A 12,761-nucleotide genomic window follows, 5' to 3' on the forward strand; every position below is an offset into this window, starting at 1 on the left:
GTCTGTTGAGCCATTTCTCCATTCACCACTACAGATAAGAGTAGAATCGGCACCTTTCTGTCCTAGAGGCACTGGCTTTACCAAGCAAAGTAGGGCCAAGCTTCTCTTTATTATGCATCCAATCCGGGAGAAATGCCGCCAGCTTCTCCCGAAGACACCTTTTGCAGATTCTACTGGACACAGAGGCCTGTTGGCTTGTGCAAGGGACCTGTGGCAAAAGCACATTTAGCTGATACAGACAACTGTGGCCAGAAGAGACCCTGCCCTGGGGCTTTGGCACTGGGCTTTTCTCAGCAGGGGGCAGCCCCGGGCTTTTGAATGGGATGGGAACATTCTTGCCTGCCACTTGCCGTTGGCTGGGATGTGAATGAAAGATGCTCTCTGGGGTTATGGCCATTTTGGAGTGCAAGTCATATGGTTGTCATGAGAGTCTACATCCATCTTTGCCATTCCTTCCTCCAGCACAGCATGTCGCTCTCAGCCCCAAGGGCTGTTGATCTCAGCCCCCATTGCAACACTGCGCGGAGTGGGGGAGGACGGCGGGTTAAGTGCACACCCCTCCCAAAGGCTGAGTAAGATCTTCATAATACTGCACGGGAAGAGAACAAAATTCGTCTCTAAGCCAGGCCTGCTCCGCACTGGCAGCAGCTTGATCAATGTATAGCGCTGCAATTTTTGCATGTGCATTCCAGGGTAGCTGTGCTGTAATTATAGCTTCCCTAGTACCAACTCCTTGGGATCTGAACAGAAACAAACGCCTCTGTATTGACCAAGTTCTGATTCATTCACCCACCCATTTAAACAGCCCTGCAACTTAATGTTTCCACATGAGTCCCAGGTAATGTTTGTTTTGGTTGCCTGGTTATGCTTTTGGCCTCACACCCCCGTCATGCTCTGAAAAAGGAGGAAGTTACAAGAACTAATCATGTATCGCTTTAAAGGCTGCAGGAATTAAGGAAAAACATAGACTGGTCATATTTGGTACTTGCAGTCCACGGCATTTTTCAACCAAAGAGATGGACATGCTTACAAAGGCCATTAAAGATATTCTCCTCCCTTTTACAAGTGGGGAAACTGAGGCACGGAACGGTTAAAATGACTTGTGCAAGGTCACATTCAGAGTCTATGGCAGAGCTGTAGATAAAACCTAGGCCACCTAAGTGCTAGCGTCATGTTTTAAAAACTACCCCATGCAAATGGTTCTGAATACAGCTGCTACCCCAAGCTTTTAATCTCAATTTTACACTACTTACATTGTCGAATATCTTTCAGAAACAAGAAGCACATTAACAGGACACCCAAAGAGGGCCATGGTGAAACAAGAAAAGCTGCTTACTGACATTAACTGGTCCCAGAGTTAGTCTCCTGCAGTGATTTCAGACCAGATCCTCAGTTTCTCCTCAACTGAAAAGATTCAATCCCTAACTGCCAGCCTTGCCAACATGACCTCGGGTCTGAAAAAGCCGCATTCATTCTGCTTTCACTAACATCACCATCGTAATGACCTTGTCTGGTCACCCTCTCAGATCCCACAGACCAAGTTAGGTGGGTGACCATGGGCAGCGGGTGAACGCACCCTTGGGGGAGGCTAGCCCTCCACCCCTCCCCCTCTGCCTGAGGCCTCTCCTCACCTCTCCCCCACTGGAGGCCAGAACACACACATACATACTGTGGCCACCGGCCCCACCCACGCACCTCCAACCCTAGCCCCAGAGCACCGGGTGGGCGGGCAGCGTGGCTGGAGCACCCCCAGCTCCAGCGCACCGGGCAGGCAGCGCAGCTGGAGCGGCCCCAGCCCCAGAGCGGGCAGCGCGGTCCCAGCACTGAGCAGACGGGCAGCATGGCATGGCCCCAGCTGCGGGGTCTTGTGCGCACCACGACTCCGCCTGCCTGCCCCAGCCTCTCGGCCACAGAAGGGAACAGCAGGTAGGAGGGCTTGTGGGGGTGGAGCGTGGGCTGGGCCATGCCAGGCTGTTTGAGGAGGCACCGCCTTCCCCTGCCTATGCTACCCGCCGCCCATGTGGGTGACCTTTAACATGCTTAGCGGCAGCAAGAAGTGGCATTCACAACTGTGTATACGGCTCTCTACCTCGAGTCCAACCCTTTGCCCTGGGCTACGGGGCATGATGCTGTCCCTTGGATCTGATATAAACTGAAAGTCCTGACCTACTTGTGGTCCTCAAGGACCCCTTGACACTGTAAGAACTGAGGTCCTAACTTGGGTGTCCTGGCCAAATTCCTGCGAGGGTGACGTTCTGCCTGGCTCCCTGCCGTTTCATGTGTCCTAAATCGGTGTGCAGCATTGCTGTGTACGGTCAATCAGCTACCACCTACCATCCAGAGCTAGCTGCATTTCAGTAGTGGGTTATCTGAGCATTAGACAGTGTGTCCCTCCCCTACTTCATGGGAGTATTGTGAAGCAAAGTTGGAAATCCCTTGGATTTCAGACCAAAGCCCTTGGAAATCCCCCATCTAGGTTTTTACAAGATCGCCTATCAGCGTGGCATCAGGGGGCCTTCCAGGCTAGCAGCTGCAATTAGTAAACACACAGGCCATGTCTACACTTCAGGTGCTACTCCAGCACAGCTACGCACTGCAGCTATGCCGCTGCAACACTGTAGTGTAGACGCTTCCTATAGTGATGAAAGGGGTTTATCCCCAAACAGCAGTAGCTATGTCAATGGCTATGTCTACACTGGGGGTTAGGTTGGCACACCCCGGCCACCATAGCTATGTTGACCTAACTTTTACGTGTCGACTAGGCCTTAGTTTTGTAAGTGAAGTAAAGGGATGTGACTCAGAGAAGGTGCCACTTTTACATAGGCACTTCTCTGGCTCCGCAAACACCACATTTAAGTTGCTGTTTGAAAAAACAACGACATGGGGATGAAGGAAGCAGATCTGCCAGCTAGAGTTTCTGCAGAAGTGGATAAGAGCGAGCAACCAAAACAGGAAGGAACTATGCAAGGATGACATTGAGAAAGGCAGCAAACAAACTGGAAGTCACAAAAATTAACCCAGGCGGAATCATGCAGGATAACAGCGCTGCTGTGAAAGATCTGGGATTATGGCTGTAACAAGCACCTCGCCGCTGTAGTGTAATCTTGCCTGGTGTCAGGGAAAGGTGACCTCTTGTAATGGTTTAAGCTTCTAATATTTACTATATCAGCACAATCCACGGGCACAGTCACCTAAAATGGTTGGGCTTTAGGGCTTTATCTCTTTCACAGCATTGTATAATTTAAGCACCGCTGGAGTAGAGAATATTCTCTCTGCAGTTTGATGGTGGGGGGAAAAAAGAGACAGCATGAACCCAATAAGGTCAGCCGCCCCAGTGACTCAGCAGCTGATTAACCCTTTATTTGCATCCAGTGTATAAAGCATCCGGTGTTTGGGGCCCACGTTCAGGATGCAGGGAATAGAAGCTTCCAGAGAGGGGCAGACTGGCGGCTCTAAGAGAGAATTGAGACAGCCCTTTAGTAGCTGAGAATGGAACAACAGGAGCTCTGTCAGGCCCAATTTGGCTTCAAGGAATTAAGAGTAGCTCTTTCCCCAAAACTCAGATGGGACTTGCTGGCACTGCCTGGGTGAATCATAGAATACAAAGGTTGGAAGGGACCTTAGGAGGTCAGCTAGTCCAACCCCTTGCCCAAAGCAGGACTACTCCCCAGATTCCTAAATGGCCCCCTCAAGGATTGAACTCACATCCCTGGGCTTAGCAGGCCAATGCTCAAACCACTGAGCTATCCCTCGCCCCCTAAAGCAAGGGGAGGTTCTGACAGCTGCCCGAGACCTGGTGTAATACAAGGTAACATCCTGGACTTTTAATCTGATTCATTTTCCTTCCAACTCCTATCCCATTATCACGGTTTAAGGTGCAGTATTCCTGGCGGAGCACTAAACTGCCAGGGGCCCAAGGCAAGGGGAGAGAGGCACTGCCTGAATATCCCAGAGGAGAGAGAGAGCCAGCTGGTAACAGCAGCATACGGCAGGACCTTGCATTGAAGTCCTGATGGCCAGAAAATCCTCGGAGGGAAAAATGACTCAGAGTTCACTCAAGTGCACATTTAACAGCACTGACTTAGTGCAGAGGCTCTGGTGGCGTCGGACTGCAAGACCGACTTCATCAGTGAGCCTTTGATGAAGAAGCCAGAGGAGAGTCGATGGGGATGATGCGCACACACCGAGTCAGCTGCGGAGAGGCAGCTGGAAGAATTCTGGAGGAAGAGGGATAGCTCAGTGGTTTGAGCATTGGCCTGCTAAACCCAGGGTTGTGAGTTCAATCCTTGAGGGGGCCACTTGGGGATCTGGGGCAAAATCAGTACTTGGTCCTGCTAGTGAAGGCAGGGGGCTGGACTCAATGACCTTTCAAGGTCCCTTCCAGTTCTAGGAGATGGGATATCTCCATTAATTCTAATTCTAAGACCGGCTGGAGGGAGTGCCGTGCATGACAGGCTGGGTGGGGGAAGGGGTGGAAGAGCAGGAAGGAGGTAAAATCTGCTTGGAAAGAAACAATTCGGACAGAGACAGACACTAAAATGCAGCCACAGTCACCAGTGGGCCTGTTTTCTACCCACTGCCATGCCTCTCACCTCCTTCCCTGCCCATAATTAACTACTGGATTTACCCAGGAAGCACGGCCTCTTTGGTCAAGCAGGCAATGGGTAGCCGTAGGAAAAAGCAGCTTTTAGGCACAGAGAGACAGGTTTTCAAATCCCTGACCCCGCAGCTCCCTCCAAAACATCTTGCCAGAGGGTGAGCAGGGTGACCAGTTCCAGAGCCAGCTCGGGTGCAGCATTCGGTCTCAGCTTTCCAGTCCCCATGCTTTTGTAGCCGGGTTGAGCCAGGCACACAGATGTCAAATGCCTTGTACCAAGTCACGCAGTGAGTGATGGCTCAGAGAGACCAGGATCCAGGAGTGGATCCTACTGACCCAGTCTTTGTTCTGGCCATGAGATCTCTCTCACACACACACACACACACACGTACCTCTCCTTTCCCCCCACACCTCACAAATAACCCTCAGTGGCACTATCCTTAAGGACAAAGCTTTTCCTCCATGGAGTACAAAAGCCTGCCCTAGCCATCTGCTGTAATAATGCACAATCTATGTATTGTTGTTATTTGAATCACAGTAGCACCCGAGAGGCCCCGACCGAGGTCAGGGCCCCCTTGCGCTAGGCGCTGTCCAGGCACATAGCAAGAGAGAGCACCTGCCCTTACAGTAGACACAACAGACATTGGTAGCATTATTAGCTCCAGTCTACAAGTGGGAAACTGAGGCACAGAAAAATTAAGTGACCTATCCCAGGTCCCACAGGGCACTTGTGGCAAAGCTAGGAATTGAACCCCTCTCCTGGGTCCCAGCCCAGTTCTATAACCATCACACCCCCCGCCCTCTTACTATCACAATCTTTGCTAACACAATACCCAAGTCTTTCTCTTAAGTGGTGTTATTGCATGTACGCGGCGTACTTAGTGGAGCCCCGCATTATGGTCTCAGAAGGTAAAAGCGACCTTTGATCGAAAACCTCTCTTGCCTGGCTGCAATCTTCAACGCTGTCATTTCTTAATTTAAAGGCAAGGCCACAAAAGCCAAGTAGCACATCCCAGGTCATTAATGCATTTCCAAAAGATGTCCTCATTTCCCTCCCTTCTTTTTCCTCTCCAGCTGAGGAAAGACTTGCGTGAGCAAACCAAAACGTAATCATCTGCATTTCTTACATATTTGCCGTAACGAGGGCAACTGGAGATCATTATCTGGGTGAAAAGCATCGTGCTGCGATTCTAAATACGTGCATCTTCCAATTCCTCTTCCCGGGTTTATTATTCCATGGTGATATGTGAGTCTCACTTCCGTATATGCATATTTTATAGCCAGAAACTGGAGGGTTTCTCGCTCAGCTTTATGTGAATTGGCTGAAATTTACAAATATAATTATGCCCAAGGGGCAAGTTCCATATAGCAGCTTGATTTCCGACCCCTTCTTAGGCCATTGTGCTACTATGGTGCAATTATGGGCTAGATTTCCTGGATACCTAGAACGCTGTGAAAATGGTCCCGGAGCCAGGAAGTGATGTGCGTGGACTGAACTGAGGGGAGCTTTTTGGATTACCACCGGGATTACAAGCATCATTTCTGTAACTAGCTAGTAGGTTTTAAAATGATGGACCCTGATTTTAAGGATGCACAAAACCTGAACCTAACAGCAAAGAGGCATTAATGACGATGAAGCAGACTTAGGTGGAGTCAAAGATCTGGGCTGTGACAAGGATGGAGCGGGAGCTCCTTAGTAGTATACGTGGTTTGGGTAGGAGAGCAAGCAGCCCCTAGTGTGGGATACAGAGAAGCTGTCTGACTAATCGTCTATTGGCAAGCCTCTCCCAAATCAAAGCTAGAGCATCCCTCTCAAAGCCCCGGCCGATGGCTCCTTAAGCACGGATCTGTGTATGGGAGAGAGTCGCTTTGATGCTCACTGGGGAGAGAATTAACTCCTGGTGCTCCAGTGCATTAGGTGTTCAAATGGAAGGGTCAGGCTGCTCTCCTCCCCCACTAACTCAAAATGAAGGGAATGTGTGAGGAGAGCAAAGGGACAAACGGCAGAGCCTGAAACATCCCTACGGGCATTGGATCAGGCCCCCAGGCCAGCTCTACACTAGTGACTTTCACCAGTCCTGAGGGTTGCGGGGGTGGGGTGATTTTTGCATTGGCAAAAGCCCAGGAGTAGGTGCAGTGATGTGTCCTTTCCAGTATAAAGAACAGGAGTCCTTGTGGCACCTTAGAGACTAATGAATTTATTTGAGCATAAGCTTTCATGGGCTATAGCCCACTTCATCAGATGCATAGAATGGAACATATACTGAGGAGATATATATACATACAGAACATGAAAAGGTGGAAGTTGCCATACCAACTCTAAGAGGCTAATTAATTAAGATGAACAATTATCAGCAGGAGAAAAAAAACTTTTGTAGTGATAATCAAAATGGCCTATTCCAGACAATTGACAAGAAGGTGTGAGGATACTTAACATGGGGAAATAGACTCAATGTGTGTAATGACCCAGCCACTCCCAGTCTCTATAAGCCCAAGTTAATGGTATCTAGTTTGCAAATTAATTCAAGTTCAGCAATTAATTAATTTGCAAACTAGATACCATTAACTTGGGCTTGAATAGAGACTGGGAGTGGCTGGGTCATTACACACATTGAGTCTATTTCCCCATGTTAAGTATCCTCACACCTTCTTGTCAATTGTCTGGAATAGGCCATTTTGATTATCACTACAAAAGTTTTTTTTCTCCTGCTGATAATTGTTCATCTTAATTAATTAGCCTCTTAGAGTTGGTATGGCAACTTCCACCTTTTCATGTTCTCTGTATGTATATATATCTTCTTACTATATGTTCCATTCTATGCATCTGATGAAGTGGGCTGTAGCCCACGAAAGCTTATGCTCAAATAAATTTGTTAGTCTCTAAGGTGCCACAAGTACTCCTGTTCTTTTTGCGGATACAGACTAACACAGCTGCTACTCTGAAATCTTTCCAGTATAGTTTATTTTGTTTGGGGAACTGACATAAGCTAGTCAGGCAAAAGCCCTCTTTTGCCAGCATAAGCTGAGTCCACACTAGGAGGGTTTGCCAGTCCAGTTATACTGGTCTAGCTATGCCAGGAAATCTCTTCTAGTGTAGACTAGGGTTATGTCTGCACTAGGAGCCCTTTACAGGTGTTGGAATACCAGTATATTACGCCGGCAAAGCGCTCCTAGTGTGGAGACAGCATCGCAGCCAAAGCTGGGCTTTGTACCCCTATAGTAAAACCACCCCCAGCGGAACGAGTCATACCAGGGCAAGTGTAGCTGTGCCATTCTAACATCATCTAGACTAGGCTTCTGCCAGCACAGCACAGTGATGGATCCCGCCTCTTCACACCCCTGACCGACAGAGCTAGGCCAGCAGAAGTATGTAGTGTAGACCTGGCCAAAGCCTAAGAAAGTATGATCAGAGTTATTATTTTTTTGTTTTGTGATAGTATCTAGAGGCCTCAGCTGCAATCAGGACTCCATTGTGCTAGGCACTGTGCGGACACATAGTGAGAGACAGTCCCCGCTTTGGAGAACTGACAACCTAAATAGGCAAGACGCACAAAGGGTAGGAGGGAGACCAGCGGCACAGAGAGGTAGAGTGACATGCCCAAGGATCACTCAGCAGGTCAGTATCAGAGTTGTGAGTAGACCCCCAGCACCCTATCCAGTACGCCACACTAAGTTCCCAGGAATTCGTACAGCATGAGTGTGCAGTTTCGTTATTCTTCATGAGTGGTAGGTATTCAGTACAAAAATTTGAGCCCAAAAGGTTGGCTGACAAAGTTACACACGGCTCCTTAGAATGGAAACACTTCTGCAACCTTAATTATATGCATTACTATGCACTCTGCCCATAATGTATAGGTGAATATAGTGTATCACAGGAATATTTTGAACTGTTGAAGGTCTCAGATGCAAGGGACTATGCAGTATCAAGGTGCTTCCCAAACAACAGTTAATTAAGCCTCACAAGGCCCCTAGTTGAGTATTATTCCTCTCTCGCAGGTCAGGAAACTCAAGCACAATGAGATTAAGCAATTTGCTCAAGATCACACAGGAAGTGCTTTTCAGAGCCAGGAATATGACCATGATCTCTTGAGCCCCAGTCTTGTACGACAACCAACAAGCCATCCTTGTTCCAACACTTCTAGTGCACACAGTAATAACTAGATGTACCTCCCATATACATCACAATGTTTAATTTACTATTGTATAGACAGAACCTAATATGCAGAAGGCTGGATTCCCAGCTGGCCGATGCCAGTGTTAGATCCATTGACTTTCATTGAGATACTCTGATCTACACCAGCTATGGATCTGGCCTAGAGATTATACTACCCATCTTCCTAGGAATGCCCCGTGAATATCTCCTCGGTCATGACAATTTATAGGCAGCAGGAGCTATGCGCAAACACCGGACACACCCTATTTTATTTCAGTGCAAGTGAAACATGCCTTCAACTAACACTTGAAGATAAGTGCTTTTCTAGCAAATAGACCTAACCGATCACCCACAGTTTTACCTGTCCCTCTCTACAAGACAGTTTTGTTGTTAGTCTCCATTTAAAAACTGGGGTGGCTTGGCGCAGTTTAAAGTGTTGAGGAACTTGTAAGACATAATAGGAGACTAAGGGCATGTCTACACTTGAAATGCTATAGCGACACTCCTGTAGTGCTTCAGTATAGACCCTGACTAGTGCAACAGGAGGGTTCTTCCCTCAGTGTAGTTAATCCATCTCCCCAAGGTAGCTAAGCCAATAGAAGAATTCTTCCATCAACCTGGTGTTGTCTACATCAGGGTTTAGGGCAGCTTAACTACATTGCCTGGGGTATGGACTTAGCTGCGTAAGGTGGGTAGCTGGGTTGACTTAACTTTTGCAGACCTGGTCTGCTGTAGATAAGATCTCACTCAGCCAGGAGATGAGGTCCCTCCCAAACACAGCAGAGGGCACCAGCAGGGCAGTGCTGGGGGTCTGTGAGGGCACTTAGCTTCCTAACTCCAGTGCTGCTTGTTGGCGAGGGCAGAACATCTCAGCAATGCAGAGAGAGAAGAAGAAGGAAAATCAATGTCATGAATTTTGGTTTCCTGAAACAGGGGCCCAACCAGGAATGGCGGTTGCTAATCAGTGACAAAGGACGGATCTGCAAACTCAAGACAGCTATTCATGCCCATGCACTCTAGTGAAAAATAAAAAGCACCCTGCCCCCATACCCCAGCATGGTGTCCAGGTCTCCATCGACACAATCTATGAATGGGAAGGAAAAGACTGCAAGCAAATAAAGCCCCCGTTTGATCTGGGGGAGATGGTGAGCAGGAGGAGGGGGACGAAACAGTGCAAAGAATTGATAGCCGGGCTGTAGCAGGCCTCTTTGGATGATTGCTGTAGAATATAACACCCCTACTTCAAACTGACATTTTATTCTAATCCTTAACTATTCATCCAAGCCCACAAGAGTTTAATGGGTGAAGACCAGTTCTCAAATAATGTACCCCTGGACACCCAAACAGCTCAGGAAGAGCATACTTATGGGAGGTGCTCCATGATTACAAGGGAAGTGAGACAGAGAAATTCCCACACATGCTCTCTATTAGCTCCTACACTAAGTAACTTCCCAAGCAAAGAATCTAGTATCCCCTTTTCCTTCTCGCTGATTATTTTGCGTGTGTGGTTTGCATTGTTCTTCTCTAAACAATACCAAATGTGCACCCCCGTCCACAACTTCCAGATCTTTGTGTGGCTGCTTCCCACCCCTTCTCGGAATGTCACACTTAAACCCCAGCTGGCTCGGATGCAGTCAGCCTGTGAGTTGGAAAATGAAGCAACTCAATGATTCTGAACCCCTATTGATTTCATACAATGGCGGCCCTTGTTTAAACAAGTACAAAGCTGGTTTTGAGCTAGCGGGGCAGATTGGTAAGGCGGTGGCCTGTGTGGGTAATGTGCCTGATGCAGCATTCTCAAGGAAATGCAGCATTCTCAGCTTTTAGGGAAATGCTTCTAATCAACAACACGGATGGAACCAGATTGGGGCAGGTCAGCTGCCCGGTGTAGCGCCACTGTGAAGACACGCCTACGCTGACGGGAGAGATTCTCTTGGCAGTATAGTTAATCAACCTCCGCAAGAGATACTAGCTGTGTTGGTGGGAGAAGCTCTCCCATTCACATCACGCTGTCTACACGGGGGGGGGGGTGGGGGGTTAAGGTTGGTATAACTACTTCGCTCAGGGTGCGGATTTTTCGCACCCCCGAGCAACAGAGTTAGACCGCTATAGGTCTGTAAGGCAGACCTGGCCTAGGTATCTTAATCAGACATCTCCCAATAATTCTCACTTTCCTCCTCTAGCCTACTTCCTCTGCCCTCTGCACTTCCTGTTAGATACCTGTGGTCTCCACAAGATGGCACTATGCCACACCTAACTTTATGATACACAGACTGGCTAAGGAGGCAGCATTCTGGTGTTGCACAACTTCAGCTGAGTTGCATTAAACTAAAGCGACAGCCCGGGATGCTGCAGGTAGAGATCCATTTTCTCAGAAGCAAGAGGGTTTGAGAGTGGGAAGGTCATCTAAAAAGTTCTAAGTTTGAGGCCCATTTCTCATCCATCGCTTTTACAAAGAAGACTCCCTGCCCTCTAATACAGTCTGATGCATTTGCTGCTGGGTGCAGGGCCTGCAAATACCACAGCAAATTTACCATTATAGCCAAATAAACCTTGAAATAGGCTATGTTTAGATACACGATCGAAATCCTGAGAGACTTTTAAGGACTTGCATGAAGAGGTGTGAACGGGTCTGCTAAAAGGACATGCAGAACAATGGCAAGCAGGCTGAACTGCAAGATCTGGGCGGAAATATGCTGTAAGTAACAGCAGGCAGACCATAACAATGACGGCTCAAATCGTCTCTAGACTGAGCTGCAATGGAGATGGGAGGAGGTGCAGTATGGCGTGGAGAGGAATCATGATGGTCAGAGCCCTGCACCAAGGATGAGGTGTCCCAGGGTGCTGTGTGCAGCACACCAACCCGCAGTTGTTCTGCAGCATGTGTTCCCCCTAAACCAAGCCCCGTGCGAGGCCATGGCCCCACGCCTCTCAGAGCCACCCTTCTGGAGCACGGCAGGCTTCCAGCAGTGCTAACACAATGCAGAGAATGTAGCCAGCTGCATGATGGTAACCCCCTACTCAGGACTTCGGGGAGGGGGAAGGGGATCTCTGCCCCTTGCCCACCCATGCTGGAGAAGCCAAAAGTTGGCCCAATACATTTTGAGTTTAGGCTTCTGGGTACCTAAACCAGGACATCTAGACCGCCATCCTCAGGCACATGCTTGACTGTACTTACATGGACACTGCTCATGGGTAAATCTTTGCAGGAGCAGGGCTACAGGCCTGAATCCTGCAGCCCTTATACAGGCAAAACTCCCATAACCTTCGAGCAAGGACCCATTCATTATGGAGAGAAGAACTGGACCCACAAGGCAACAAGCCCAAATAAGGCTACAAATAGAAGCAGAAATAAAGCCTCCATCTTATCCCCCACTGGCACAGCACCGCTTCACACCACAGTTTAGAAAGTAGCCTAGTTATAGGCCAGGGAAAATCAGACCCCCGCACCCCGCTGTGGGGGGCCAGTGCAGATCTGCTATTCTCATCGGTGACAAATTGTTTGATTTTTGTAAGCCCATTAAACCCCCACCGGCTTGGGTTTATTAATTATGGGTGGCAAATTGGTGACAGGCAAGGAAAGAGTTAAAAGGGAGAGCACGGAGCTTTTGCAATAGGCATTCTGTCAAACCGGGTGAAAACATGAAGGTGGGCCCCGGAGGAGTAGCTAATTGGAGCTCCGGGGCTTCTAATTTAAATTAATACCTAAGACGAGCCAGCAAACGTAAGCTGGTTAAACCTGCTGGAGATACAAGCCAAGCAGCAAGGAACCTTCAACAGGATCTGCAGCGTAAGTTAGGAATGGAAAGTGAGTGACGAGCAGCAAATGTGGGTTCTTGTTAACAGAAGACATCTAGGCCACAGGAAGCAGGACGCTGGCTCTCTGGAGGACATCTGGGAGGTGGCTGACACACACCCATTCAGCCCCTGTGGGATGCCAAGGCCACAATTGCATTTCGTGTGGCCGTACCTGAGCTAGCGTTAATCTGGCTAAGTCGGGTACTGGAGCAA

This window comes from Malaclemys terrapin, chromosome 4 (genome assembly GCF_027887155.1).
Source record: "Malaclemys terrapin pileata isolate rMalTer1 chromosome 4, rMalTer1.hap1, whole genome shotgun sequence".
NCBI classification, from domain to species: domain Eukaryota; kingdom Metazoa; phylum Chordata; order Testudines; family Emydidae; genus Malaclemys; species Malaclemys terrapin.